Below are 15,255 nucleotides of genomic sequence, written 5' to 3'. Positions count from 1 at the left end.
ACACTGCTATTTCGCAGTCGCTTGGCAATTGTTTGTTTGTTCAGTGACTTTCGACGCAATCTGGTGCAATTTGGCGTAATATAAACATGGCTAGAAGTGCTAGTCTATTCAAGAAACGTAAGTTTGGTGGAAACCAACACACTACAAATGTAAAACCGTGTGTTGTTCAAGAGTTGGAACCCACAAGCAGTGTAAAATCAAATAACTTTGATGTGCCACCAGAGAACAAGGGAGATGCTACCTCACCCAATGCAAGTAAAACTAAATTACATAAACAGTTCAAGGAACTAGGATTACTGCAGGATAATTTAGAAAGTAGTACTTCTGGTCTGGGCTATGTTTTGTGTGATATGAAAATTTTAATTCAGTGTTGTGTGATACACTGTGCTGTAATATTTGTGGTGGAAAAGTAATTATTGAAGATTTTTCTGCAAGAATAGGTCTCACTACGACAATAGTAATTATTTGCACTGGCTGAGACAACAAAAACTTATTTTTAATTTCAAATGAATGCAAGAATAATCTTCATGAGGTAAATGTAAGACTTCTCCGTGCCATGAGAGCTATCGGAAAAGCTCTTAGTGCAGCTCAGTGTTTCTGTTCGGTTATGATTCTACCACCACCACCTACAAAAATTCAGAGGTATACTGAAGTTATAGGAGAAGCTGTTGAATCTGCCACTTCCCTGTCAATGAAGGCTGCAACAAATGAAGCTGTTGAAGTGAACGAAGGCAACCAGTTGCATTTGATGGGACATGGCAAAAGGATGGTCATACGTCGAAAAACTCAGTTGCCACAATCACAAGTGTAGACATAGGCAAAGTAATTGATTTTGAGGCACTAACAAAACATTGCTATAGCTTCTGTGACATAAATGGAAAAAATGAACATGAAGACTGCCAGAAAAATTGTAAAGGCACTAGCAGAGGAATGGAAGCTCAAGCCGCAATGAAAATGTTTATCACATCACTGTAGGAAACGGGTGTGCAATACACTCATTTCCTTGGGGATAGAGATACTAAGGCATATAAGTGTGTTGTTGAAGCAAATCCGTTTGAAAATATTGTCACAAAGAAATTGGAATGTGTTGGGCATGTGCAAAAGAGAATGGGCACACGTCTCAGAAAATTAAAACAATCTCTTTGCACGACCACACTGTCTGATGGCAAGCCACTTAGAGGTCGGTTGACTGATAAAACAATAGATCAGCTCCAGAAGTATTATGGAATGGCCATCAGAAATAACGTAAATGATTTAGAAAGTATGAGAAAAGCAGTCTGGGCCACATGCTTCCACAAACTTTCAACTGACAGAAAAGCAACACATGTACTCTGCCCACCTGGATCTGAATTGTGGTGTAAATTCCGGAAGGCTGAAGTTTCAGGAGTGTCTCTTGAACACAAGAACTCTATTACTGAAGCAGTTATGGAAACAATAAAACCAATTTATAGGGACCCTGCTCACCCAGACCTCCTCCGAAAGTGTCTACATGGGCAAACACAGAATCCTAATGAATCATTTGTAACGCCGGAAATGCATATCCTCCTATTTCCATCAGCTGCACTATAAATTTTTTTCCTTATTTTGTTACCTGAAGATATAACATTTCTGTGTCTTTGTATATTGTAATTGTTTTACTGTTTGTATATATATGCATTTACGTCGATGTATAATTGGTTTGTTTTGTGAATATTATTTGTATTTATACGCTGGGTCGGGCCTAGGGAAAACTATGCTATCGAACGAATACATCGATAGGTCGTGTGGAGAACCAAAGTGTTTAGGATCATTGGTAGTGTTAACTCTGTCTCGTGGAGCGCGGGCAGAGAGAGAGTCTGGCTGGGGTGGTCCAGTGGAGCAGGTGTGTTGTGTGACGCTCCCGCGAGTTGCCGCGCTTTCGGGGTTTGGCAGCATGTAATTGCGCTCGACTTGCGATGATAGTTTCTGACATGGTGTCGCGGACGGGAAGCATTAGCTGGCGCACATCAAGAGCCCGTTTCGTCTGGTGACCGTGTCGGGAAGAAGGCGCGCCGACATCCAGCTTCTGCAACAGTGACGGCCGACAATGAGTGACTGTCGCCACCTCCTCGATCGACGGCTTCAAACCTTCAATCAACCAACAAGGAAGACTGGAAGCACGTAAAGTTTTAGAACTGTATGGCAGACCTCAGCTTTTCAAACTTTTAAAATTGTTGCATCACAAAATTACAGCAACTTAGCATGAACCTTTGTTGCTCATTGTCCCAATTGCATTGCCAAGCAGGGCCCTTCCTTTTCCGAAATGAGCCCGAGTGTCGTTGAAATTCAAACGCCAGCATCATTCGATTTCACTGCTTTAATTTCAAAGTTCAGTTAAGGTATTCATAGCTGGCTACAATATTTAGATTGCACAAGCACAAATTAAGAGTGCGAGTTTTGTTACCGTGTTTTAGTTACCTGTGACTGCAGCTCAGCTTGGTACGTACTAAATTTTACTATTTTTAATTGTTCAGAATCATTTAATTCAAGTTCAAAGTGAAATTTCTTATTTCTAAATTGCGTAGATTCAAGTAGCTTTTGAAATGATTGTTGAGGTAGTCCAAGACTAACCGTATTTTACTGAATTTCGATGTGCTTCAGAAAGAAAGCTCACTATTAACTCCAGTCACTAAATTAACTTTCGATTTTCCGGTTTTAATAATTCTTTTGCTAAATTGAGTCAGAGTGTAGCGAAATTTATTACTTCTGACAAACTTTCAGTTTTCACACTACACGTGTCAACCTTCAGTTGCCACGCTTCTAGTGCTAATTATATGTGTAATAACCTTTCTTTTTTCAGTTACTATAGTAATTGTCCTTAGGACTGGCGACCGTAATTTCCGCCAAATCTCAAATATCGAATTACCTCTAGTTAATTGTTAACGTAACGGCCGCACATTTACTTTCTTTATTAACTTTACCCCTTTTCAAAATTAATTTCCACCAGTTTCATTTGCATTTTTCCTTTCATTTAGATGTAACCCTTCCCTCCCTCTTTACCGATAAAGTGACTTCGGTGACGATTGCTTTTCCCAAATTTCATTAGGTACACGCGGTTTAATTTTTCACTGTCATTAAGGTCGATAAGTGAGGGGGAGGTTACACGTGGCGACCTAGTGACAGGACAATCTTCGGATTTGAGGTTGTTCTGGACACAAATTTTGCATTGTGCAAATCGCGAAACGAAGTACTTGTTACGAACAGGTCTTTACGTCAGCGAGAATAAGTAGTGGAGGAACTTTGAGATTTGGCATTTATATTGAAAATTATTAAAATGAGTGAAGGCAACAATTACCAAAATGTGGTAGACTTGGATACGGAACAATCGGTCGAACAGTGGGAAACGCGCACCGCGGAACCCATTGTTCAGGGGCAGGCGGCTAGCATGAAAGACGCGACCGCCGAAACGCTACAAAGAGCAGAAATGGAATTCCAAACTTTAGAAAATGTTTCGGAATCGGAAGTGAAAATCAAATGTGAATCCCTTGATGAAGAATACGGGGGGACAACTAAACAGGAAGCCGCTACGGAAGTAAAACCGGTAGTTTCCGGGAATTTAACTGATTTATTGAATGTTTTGATTAACGAAATCAAGAGTCAATCGGCAGAAATTAAAGCTCTGTCTGCCAAGCAAGAAGATGAGGCTGCCAAGCAAGAAGCTCAAGCTGCCAAGCAAGATGGTCAGGCTGCCAAGCAAGAAGCTCAGGCTGCCAAGCAAGTAGCTCAGTCTGAAAAAATTGAACGAAAGCTAGACAATCAGATCAAAGCTATTAATGTTGTTAACAACAATGTTGGAGTTGTTAACACAAAAGTTGATAAAATCAAAGAAGATATTGTTGTGATTAATACCGAAATCGGTAATCTTAAACAGGAAATGATAGGCGTTCAGGCGGAAATTGCGAGCATAAATACTCGTTTTTATTCCGAAATTAGCAGAATCGAGAAAAGTGTAGGAGAAGCAGTTGCTCCGATCATCGAGTATAAGGTGACGGAACAAATTCAATTAGTGAAAAAAGAGGATCAAAAGAAGGTGGAAACTTTAAAGGCTTTAGTATCTGAAGTAGATACCAAAGTGACGAAGCAGGCTAATACCTGCGAAGAGAAAAAAAGGGAAGTAGAAACGCTTGCGACAACCACTTGCCAAGTAATTACGAGAGTGTCGGAATTAGAAAAGAAACTTGACGAAAAACAGAGCTATGTGCCAATCTGTGCACATAGTTCGGAATTGTTGACGAAAGAGGAGCGGTTCGACCCCTTGGAAAAAGGCGGTATACACGCGACGGATTTCATTAAAAATTGTGAAAGAGTTTTACCCAGATCATGGACTAATGAGAGAAAAATTAATGCGGTTATTGATGTGTTGGCTGGTGATGCCAAGCGTTGGGGCTTAAACCTCAACATTACGAACCTGACTTTTGACGAGTTTAAGAATTTATTTCTGGCTGAATACTGGTCAGAGCAAAAACAGCAAAGTGTCTGGCGCGAATTTGTCGTATCGAGGCCTTTCGATGCGAATTCGCGCGGCTCGATGAAGGAGTTTTGTGAGGGCTGGATCCGCAAGTTGGAATTTTTGCGTGATCGCCGCACGGAATCCGAAATAGTCTGGGAACTCTACAAGAAGCTTCCAGATGATACAAAACGCTACGTAGGAAGCAATTACAAGACAATCAATGATTTCCTGGAAAGAGTTGAGGACGAGGACAATTGGCGCAATAATCGCGACAGTGGTAGAGGCCGTGGTAACAACAACGGGAACCACAACAACGATAACCATGGGAATAATGCTTACTGCAACCATGGCAGCAATAACAATAGTGGTTCGGGCCGTAATGACAATCGGTACAATGCAAATAATAACAGAAATGACGGAAACCAGTATCATACTAGCGTGATACGGGCTTCGCAGAATAGTAATAACGCCAGAGGGTGTGATCAGCCGCCTCAGCAGCATCCGGGGAGCGTATCTGCTGGGACGAGACAGGGAAACCATTAGCCGCGCCGGTGAGGGGCCGACCGGGCGTGGAGAAATTTTGGAGGCCCAATAACAAGAGAAAACCCAGGTGTCGTCGTTATGAAAATTCCGTATGGAATAATCAACGGCGGGAGAGTGTGCCAGTGTTAGGAGAAAGGAGTGCGCCCACAAGTAGTAGATCAGCTGTAGACACGGCAGTAGAAAATACATTCACTGTCAGTGAGAACAATTTAAGTAGTGTTCCGGAAATCGATTATAAAGTGGCAGCTGTAATACCCACAGCGGAACTGGAGATTGAGTTCAAGAATGATTCGCAAGTGTTGAGAGAAGATCAGATGTCGGATAAAACGTCCGTCATCGAGCGAGGGGATGCAGAGAGGGATGAGGTCTGGTTAAGGCAGTTCGGTCGCTTATACGACGAACTAAGAGATTATAGGGGCCTGTATGGGAGAAGGGTTTATGGGGAGCGCGTGCAGGATTTTCCGCGTCTCGTCCCGCAGGAAGATAGTGTTTGTGAAAGGATAGATCGTTCTGGCCCCAACCGGCAGACTTTACCAGAAATAGTTGATGTTAATGGGGAGCACGATCAAGATTCGTCGTGTTTCGTCCCGCAGGAGTTGGATGTTGAAGTAGTAACGGAAAGTTCTGGCCCTAACCGGCAGACTTTACCGAAAGTTATAGTGGTAGAAGTAGCCGACCCATCCGACGCAAACCTCCAGTTTAAACATTGCGAGAGTATTAAGGAGAAAGATTACGAAAATTTTATTGATAGCCGGACACGATTGGTAGAAAAGCACGTAGATTATAGCGTGTATGAGGTTAGAGCTGACGTTATACGGTCAGACGGTAGCAGTGTGGGTTGCGCAGATCCAGAGGAAGTAATTGCAGATACTACTGGGCACATTCCTCCAGGTAGATTGGCAGATGAGATCAATCTGACCAAAGTGGAATCAACGAAGGTGACAATTAGTGAATTGATAGCAAAGCAGCACTCACTAGTTGACGAGTTACAGGAAAAGGTTTCGGTATTGGAGGCGAAGCTACAGACTAAGCCCCAGGACAAACGTGTTGAAATTAAAACTGTATGTGAACAGAGGCTGAAAAGGCCGCCAGATAAGCTGGATTTAGGACCAAAGCCGGATGGTTTTTTCTGGAATGACCTGGATATAGACGAGGATTTACTGTCCGAAAATAACGAAACAGTCGAGGACAAGTGTAGACAGATAGTAGTGTCTGTTAATATGCACGACCTACAACTAAAGGTGTTGATTGACACCGGTGCAGAATTGAGTGCTGTATCTGGGAAAATGTTTGAGTTACTGAAAGACAGACCTGGCATCGTAGTTATGCCAGTAACAGGAGTGAAAATTATCGGTGCTACTGGGAAGGCCAGTAAACCGGTCACAAAACAGATTTTTGTCAACTTCGAGATATGTGGGGCACGATTTAAAACAAGAGTTTGTCGTCGTGCCAGACTTAACTACGGAAGTAATTATCGGGTTAGATTGGCTATTAAAGTATCGTGCAGTGATTAATTGCGAAAGCAAAACTTTGACATGTACGTCACAAGATAAAACAATAGTAGTTAGTTTTGACGAGGCAGGAGACGGTGTGCATAGGCAATACCAGCCTATAAACATTGTTAACTGGCCGGATGGTATTGACGTAGGTATGAATTTGAACTACTGTAATGTGAGGAATCTCGGCATTGACAATAGTGTAGAAAGTGAATTGGAAAGTATTGCTGACGGTGTGTCAAACGTAACACACGAACAAAGACGAGGCCTGTATGAAGTAATAATGAGAAATAAGAGTGTGTTTTCAAGTAAAAGTTTAGTGGAAGAGATAATCCAATTCCCTCCACGGATTGACATTGGTATTGGTGTGAAAAATGATCGTTTGCGAGAAATAATGAAGCTAAAAGCCGATGCTCGCATACGTCGTCATGATGCTAAAGCGCGTTTTGCTAAGTTTGCAATCGGAGACTTAGTACTCGTAAAAGCTCATGAGAAATCGAGCGAGATAGGCAATGAAATCTCTAAATTTAAGTTTGTTTATAATGGACCATATAAAGTCATTGGTATACCTCACGCAAATGCTTATTGCTTAGAGTATCCAAGCTCAGGAAAACTATTAGGTATACGGAACGTTGTAGACTTGAAATTGTACCAACCAAGGATTGATTAATACCACACAATGGGTAATTTGTACAGCATGTAAATATAGAGTGTAATATTTAACGATTTGCCAGATTGCCATGCTTTTGCCTGACCAAGAGGACATTAAAGAAGTCATAATTAATAAGTAATTAATTTTGACTAAATGATTTAAGAGAAATTGATTAATAATCAATTGAAAAATCCAAGCTGCTATTTTAAGTTTTCAGCTGAGTCACAGTAGATTAAGGAATGTAAATATGATTATGTAACTAGCTGTAAAATTTCATAAATATGTGATTTACTAGTCATTGCCGATGTACTTAGACGTTGTTTTAAGTTTTCAGGCTAGTACATGCGTGCGATGATGGACAGTGTTGAGTTATTCACTGTGATAGTGTTAATGGACTCCTTGAGATTACTCGGGAGTGATTTTTTCCGAAAGAATTCAGTGAAACGGACGTTCTGGAAATGCCGTTACGTGTGGCGAGTGAGATCAAGCGTGCCGCACAGGCGGGCGCAACAATACTGGCGAGGCGGAGCCGCTGTCGGCTCTTGTGCCGCTGTCGGCATTCTTTGTACTTGCGAGTACGGAAGGCGGAGTTGTTTTTCTCCCCGGACAGCTGATGTGAAAGAATTCTGCTGTCAATATTTATATTTTTGTCGATCTGCTGTGTATTATTTTCTTGTTTAGCGTTAAGTGGACTCTCAAGGCGAGAGTATTAATTATTAGAAGGTTATATAAATGTGTATTCTATGTAATTAATTATTAATTTGCGTATTTTGATCTACCTGTTTTTATGACCATGTACTCCGATTAATTAGGTAAATAGTATTCCATTTCTTGATACTAATATTAATTTTTCTGATTTTAGAATAGCTAAACCACTTTCTATGTTTTCTATGAATTTTAATATATTGCCAACCTGTTTTCTTTTGTCTAAGAATGACAGAGTGGAATAAGGTTAGGAGTGTTTCCACTCAATTATTATGGTCTAAAAATTGGTTTATGGTTAATTAGCCTAATGCTAAATTTTCTTGATGTTTTGAGCATATGAATTTCCGCTGTTTTTTTTTCCTTTTTGGGACATTTTCTGAGTTTGTTTACGTTACACGAATATCCTCAGACAATGTGGGGCACGTGTAACGCCGGAAATGCATATCCTCCTATCTCCATCTGCTGCACTATAAATTTTTTTCCTTATTTTGTTACCTGAAGATATAACATTTCTGTGTCTTTGTATATTGTAATTGTTTTACTATTTGTATATATATGCATTTATGTTGATGTATAATTGGTTTATTTTGTGAATATTATTTGTATTTATACGCTGGGTCTGGCCTAGGGAAAACTATGCTATCGAACGAATACATCGATAGGTCGTGTGGAGAACCAAAGTGTTTAGGATCTTTGATAGTGTCGCGTGGAGCGCGGGCAGAGAGAGAGTCTGGCTGGGGTGGACCAGTGGAGCAGGTGTGTTGTGTGACGCTCCCGCGAGTTGCCGCGCTTTCGGGGTTTGGCAGCATGTAATTGCGCTCGACTTGCGATGATAGTTTCTGACATGGTGTCGCGGACGGGAAGCATTAGCTGGCGCACATCAAGAGCCCGTTTCGTCTGGTGACCGTGTCGGGAAGAAGGCGCGCCGACATCCAGCTTCTGCAACAGTGACGGCCGACAATGAGTGACTGTCGCCACCTCCTCGATCGACGGCTTCAAACCTTCAATCAACCAACAAGGAAGACTGGAAGCACGTAAAGTTTTAGAACTGTATGGCAGACCTCAGCTTTTCAAACTTTTAAAATTGTTGCATCACAAAATTACAGCAACTTAGCATGAACCTTTGTTGCTCATTGTCCCAATTGCATTGCCAAGCAGGGCCCTTCCTTTTCCGAAATGAGCCCGAGTGTCGTTGAAATTCAAACGCCAGCATCATTCGATTTCACTGCTTTAATTTCAAAGTTCAGTTAAGGTATTCATAGCTGGCTACAATATTTAGATTGCACAAACACAAATTAAGAGTGCGAGTTTTGTTACCGTGTTTTAGTTACCTGTGACTGCAGCTCAGCTTGGTACGTACTAAATTTTACTATTTTTAATTGTTCAGAATCATTTAATTCAAGTTCAAAGTGAAATTTCTTATTTCTAAATTGCGTAGATTCAAGTAGCTTTTGAAATGATTGTTGAGGTAGTCCAAGACTAACCGTATTTTACTGAATTTCGATGTGCTTCAGAAAGAAAGCTCACTATTAACTCCAGTCACTAAACTAACTTTCGCCCGCATCTCGTGGTCGTGCGGTAGCGTTCTCGCTTCCCACGCCCGGGTTCCCGGGTTCCATTCCCGGCGGGGTCAGGGATTTTCTCTCCCTCGTGATGGCTGGGTGTTGTGTGCTGTCCTTAGGTTAGTTAGGTTTAAGTAGTTCTAAGTTCTAGGGGACTGATGACCATAGATGTTAAGTCCCATAGTGCTCAGAGCCATTTGAACCATTTTTTGAAATTAACTTTCGATTTTACGGTTTTAATAATTCTTTTGCTAAATTAAGTCAGAGTGTAGCGAAATTTATTACTTCTGATAAACTTTCAGTTTTCACACTACACGTGTCAACCTTCAGTTGCCACGCTTCTAGTGCTAATTATATGTGTAATAACCTTTCTTTTTTCAGTTACTATAGTAATTGTCCTTAGGACTGGCGACCGTAATTTCCGCCAAATCTCAAATATCGAATTACCTCTAGTTAATTGTTAACGTAACGGCCGCACATTTACTTTCTTTATTAACTTTACCCCTTTTCAAAATTAATTTCCACCAGTTTCATTTGCATTTTTCCTTTCATTTAGATGTAACCCTTCCCTCCCTCTTTACCGATAAATTGACTTCGGTGACGATTGCTTTTCCCAAATTTCATTAGGTACATGCGGTTTAATTTTTCACTGTCATCAAGGTCGATAAGTGAGGGGGAGGTTACACATTCAATAGTATTATCTGGACACGAGTGCCCAAAAATGTTTTTGTAGGGCTCAATACACTAAAATGGGGAGTTAGTGATGCTGTGTTGACATTTAACGATGGAAATATTTGAAGAATAAGAGTTCTAAACATCTAAACATCTTAACATCACTCCAGGCTACCATACTGTAAAGGACTTGAAATTATTGGAGAAGATAAGAATCGCCAAGGCACAGCATGCAGCTCAGTTCACCACCAAAAAGCAAGATCAATCAGAAGAAAGAAGCTTTTGGAGAAGGAATGTGGCAAAGATGGTGATGCTGACTATGCTTCTGGGTGTTTTTGAGACTTATTTTAAAATTACAAGTCAGTGTTTTTTATTTTGTACTTTAAATTTGATTTTCTCAAAATGACATTTTTATGCTTTATGCTCCTTTATATCAAAACCTACTTGTGATAGCAATATGAAACTTTGGCACCTATTTCATTATAATATATTGTACCTACTGAAACATAATCATAGCAATAACTAAAATAAAAGGCCATCTATGGCATTATGTGTACAATTATTTCTAATAAAAAAAAATAGTATAATTGAAAATACATATACACCTCTCCTTCTTTTGTACCTCATCTCTTAATTCTGGTTCAGTAGACATATATAACATGGATAAGACAGCTGTAAAAAGTGTACAGTGTTATCTTCATTGGTTCCAGAGACAAAGGTACATGAAGTAGGCTAATTTAACATTGCCCGCACAGGCCCTGCAAACTCCCCTTAAGCACGGTTAGAGGCATCTCACATGTCGTGCTAGGAACAAAGTACCCTGTGCTATATGGTGACATCTGTACCCCAGGTAGCGCATCAGCAATGGTAAAACACACGTGCTGCCCAGAGGTGTCTCGTATATGGGACCAGCCTGAGCGCACGTTGGAGTTCTGTGATGTCAATATAGCACTCGGCAACTCTAACTGTATGCCCAAAAATAGAAGCAAGTTTCACCTGCTCGGTGCATGTAGCAGCCGTGTGAGAGTGGTGGCTCATGCTGGCATGCAGCAATGTCGGCGGGCTCTGCAAATAGGTCTTCGCTCCCATCCGGTCGCGTAGCAACAGTGCCTAGGTTAACACGTATTTCGAGAGGAATTTCTTAGGTCTCATGTATGAAGGGGATGTCGCAACCTCATGCCTGCAGGGCCTGTGCGTGGTCTGACAGCTGACAGCCGCATCACTTTGCGAGGGCTCTCCATAGCCTTCTGTGCGGTCCAATGGACAGGGGGCGGCGGGTGGTGTCTGCATACATTGATTGTGTGACTGTTGTATTACTTTGCAAGCAAGTCTGTAGGCTGTGCTATGCGTTAATTCGACAGTTTACGAGTTGATTTCCTGTCTGCACATCAGTGTACTGCATTATTTAGGAGCAGTTTGCAGGTATGCACTGAAATTATTTCAGTAATTTAGGAGTTGTTTGCTTGTTTGCAGAGCGTTATTTAGGAGTAGTTTACAGGTCAGTAGGCTGAACTATGCGTTATTTGGGCAGTTTACGAGTACCGAGCTTGTCTACACATTGGTGTGCTACATTATTTAGGAGGAGTTTGCAGGTCTGTGTGCTATGTACTGAAATTATTTCGGTGTTGTTTGCATGTGTGTAGGCTGTGGAATTCATTATTTCGACAGTTTACAATTAGCAAGCATGTCTGTTGCATAATTTACGAGTGGTTTGCAGGTCTGCAGACTGTGTATTGTGACCCTAATCACATCAGGGCAAGTGTTTTGTGTCAGTGTGATAAATGTACTATCTCTCGAAATCAGTCCCTAAATAAATTGTTCCAAAATAAAGTACACTCCTTCCTTACTCTCTCTAGCAGCCCAGAGCAAGCCCAGTCATTTTCGCGCCATTTTCCTCCTCCAGACCGCCATCTTGGATTATGTCACAGGAGGGTTGACAGCAGCCTCTGGTGGCAGTACTGTGTACTAGGTTAGTTGGACTCTAGATGTCTTGTCAGAGAGACTGTCTGCTGCTATTTGACCGACCATCTTGGACTATGTCACGGAACAGAAGTCAGTGCTCTCTCGTGGTGGTACTGTGTACTAAGTCCAGGCCTCATGGCGAACACACCATTTCCCGCCATCTTGGATAATGGTACCTGCATCATCAGATGATGTCATGGCGGCCATCTTGGACTGCGTCACAGATGAGAGTGCCCTCTGGCTGTGGTACTGTGTACTAGGTCAGTTGGAGTCCAGATCCCATGGCGGCTACACTCGATGGTGGTAGTGCCTATAATTGTTTAAATAAAGACTGGTGCATGAAAAATAATAAAGACTTATGTCCAGCACAACTCGAGTCTTCTACCTGCCATTTCCTAGGATGAGGTGGTGGTCGGGTGACTCAGTTTAGTGGAGGTAGTCCAAGTGCCCCTTCTTTTGCACCATTTTCTGTTGTTAGTAGAGATACACGAATTGACCTATCTTCCGGCCAAAATTCAAACATCCTGCCAGTTCATAGGAGAAGGTGGCGGTCGGGTGACTTAGGTTAGTAGAGGTAGTCCAAGTGACCTGTCTTCCCACCATTTACTTAGGTTAGTAGAGACAGCACAATTGACCTATCTTCCTGATAAAATTCAAACTTGGCGCCAGTTCTTAGGATGAGTTGGCAGTCGGATGATTTAGGTTAGTGGAGGCAGCCCAAGTGACCTATCTTCCCACGATTTTCTTAGGTTAGTAAAGATAACTGTGGTGTGCTGCATTATCCTGTTGAAATTTGAACTTCCCGGCATTTTTCTGGGGGAGTGGAGGAGAGGGGGGTTAGGTTAGTGGAGGTAGCCGAATTACCCTATCTTCCCTCCAAAATCCGCCATCTTGGATGATGTCATCGCCGCCATCTTTTATACATCTGGCAACAATGAGAGTGGGGTGGTACAATACTCATGAATTCCCATTTGAACTACCTGGCGAGTGTAATCTGACTACTGAAAAAGAAAAATTACTCGCTATGCAAAGTGACTCACCATGCAAAGTGAGCGGTGACCGTGAAGATTCAGCAACCAGAAGTAACGGATTAGCTCGTCTGTGCTGGGTACAAAGAATGTGCCGAAATGTCTGATCCTGCCCACGACAGCAAGGGATGGTGCAGTGACCAGTGTGCTGGGTGAGTGCGACAGAGGCAGATGTGTGTGTGTGTGTGTGTGTGTGTGTATGTGTTTTGCACAAGGGAAGATTCAAAATGATGGACATATGCATTGGACATATTCATAACATCCTAGTTCCTATCACTCCAATCATCCCCGGAGGCCCCCCATGGGTGTGGGTGATGAGCTCTAGCATACATGCGCACCTGCTGCTGCAGTGGTTCCTCCGGTCCCTGAAAGTTGGTACTGATAGTGTATGACGGGATGAACGCGCTGTGTGTGGATGTCTCGTAGGCGAGTGTGCAGGATGTGCAAGTGCCTCAGCAATCTCTGACATCTACCCACGGCAGCTACTACTACAGACTGAGTCATGGTTTAAGTGTGTTGTGTTTAGGAGTTCTCAATACATTTCAGTCAACTCTGACTTGCATAGGTATTTGTTGTTGCTGCTGTTGTTGTCATTGTTGTTACGTTGACCCTTTCCTCTCTCCTTCTCCATCCTGGTGCAGTGAAGAGAACCAGTGAACTTAGGAATTATATATCACTTTAAAAAAGAAAACACATTAAGCAAACCTGTAGTGGTTGGGAGCTCTATATCCATGGTGGTATAAATTCACATCGAAATCTGAAATTAAACGATCATTTCCTACACCACTGCTTCCAGTTGTGACATCAAATAATAATAGATTTGGATTATTTAATGAAATTTCTCGTCAAAAATATAACAACCTTCTTTATGCTGTGCGGTGTTGGTCTTTTCGTATTTTGAGTAGTTTTAAACTGTGTGAAGCAAATTGTTTAAACGCTATATTAACGGGTTTAATTAACATTTCCCATCTCTAGTCCACTATATTAACCATTTCATTCATACTATCCATTACATGTCTTCTGAAGCAACATTTCTGATATCTTCAAGATGTGATACTCCTAACCAGACTTAATAACTCCTGAAGCAGTTCGTGAAATGCAGCACAAGAAAGTACTGCAGGATGGCTGGGGCAGCTTAGAGCCCATGACGGAATCGATTCTAAGTCAGGCATTTGCCATGGAAGGAGTTCTCGCGTGCATCAGTATTCGACAGGTGTTTACTGGGTAAATGCTGCTTCGCTCGTGATTCGCTCTAACCACAACCGACAGTGCATGCAGGCCTGGCATAGGCATGATACTGGATGATAGAGAGAGAGAGAGAGAGGAGAGAGAGAGGAGAGAGAGAGAGAGAGAGAGAGAGAGATTGTACTCGCATAAGCTGCCGCCAGCACACCAGGTGGCAAACAGGCCAAAAACAGATTCGCAGGCAATGTGCTGCCAACACCCTCTCGACCGCCAGTATTTAGATCGCTGCAATGAACCAGAGGCCGTAAGTCAGTCATCCAGTGGATCACCGAATCGAGTCATCAGTTGCAGGTGCACTCAGTAAGTCAGTCACAGATAGTCAGGCAAGTCGCCGGTAGAGTCAGTCAGTACCTAGCCACTGGAGCAGTGTACTTAGCAGGACTTGTACTTCACCAGCAGTGAGGCTAACATGGACTATTGTTTTAAGATAAGTGGGTCTCTGTTTATGCTAATAAAGAACCCTGTTAATATTTGTGTGCAGTTCTGTTGTAGAAGAGGATACCAGCCACAAAACAACATTCTCTCCTTGTTTCCCATGGTACAACCCTACAGTGACAACGAGACGAGAGAAAAGAGAGAGAGAGCACATGCTTCGACAGGACTTTCTTAGGTATCAAGTATCAAAGGGTTGCCACCACCGTGTGCTTTTGTTTGGGGATTACTGTGATATCCAGCCTGTCAGTCACAGAGCCTGAGCAGACACTCTTGGACACAGGTGTGAGGCGCATCCATTGACAGACACGGGGCTTTTCAGGACCCTGAGCAGCCTGCATGTACAGTAACATGAGCTGCTGTTCTGTGTGGGCCAGTGGGCGGTTGAGGGTGCACTGTGTGTGCTTCACAGTCAAAAGATTTTTAACAGTGTAATTACCTGTGATGGCTGTTTCATGATGGTATACTTGCATGATCGAAATAGAAAGGA

Source organism: Schistocerca serialis, chromosome 3 (assembly GCF_023864345.2).
Source record: "Schistocerca serialis cubense isolate TAMUIC-IGC-003099 chromosome 3, iqSchSeri2.2, whole genome shotgun sequence".
NCBI lineage: Eukaryota > Metazoa > Arthropoda > Insecta > Orthoptera > Acrididae > Schistocerca > Schistocerca serialis.
This window is presented reverse-complemented; position numbering follows the sequence as displayed.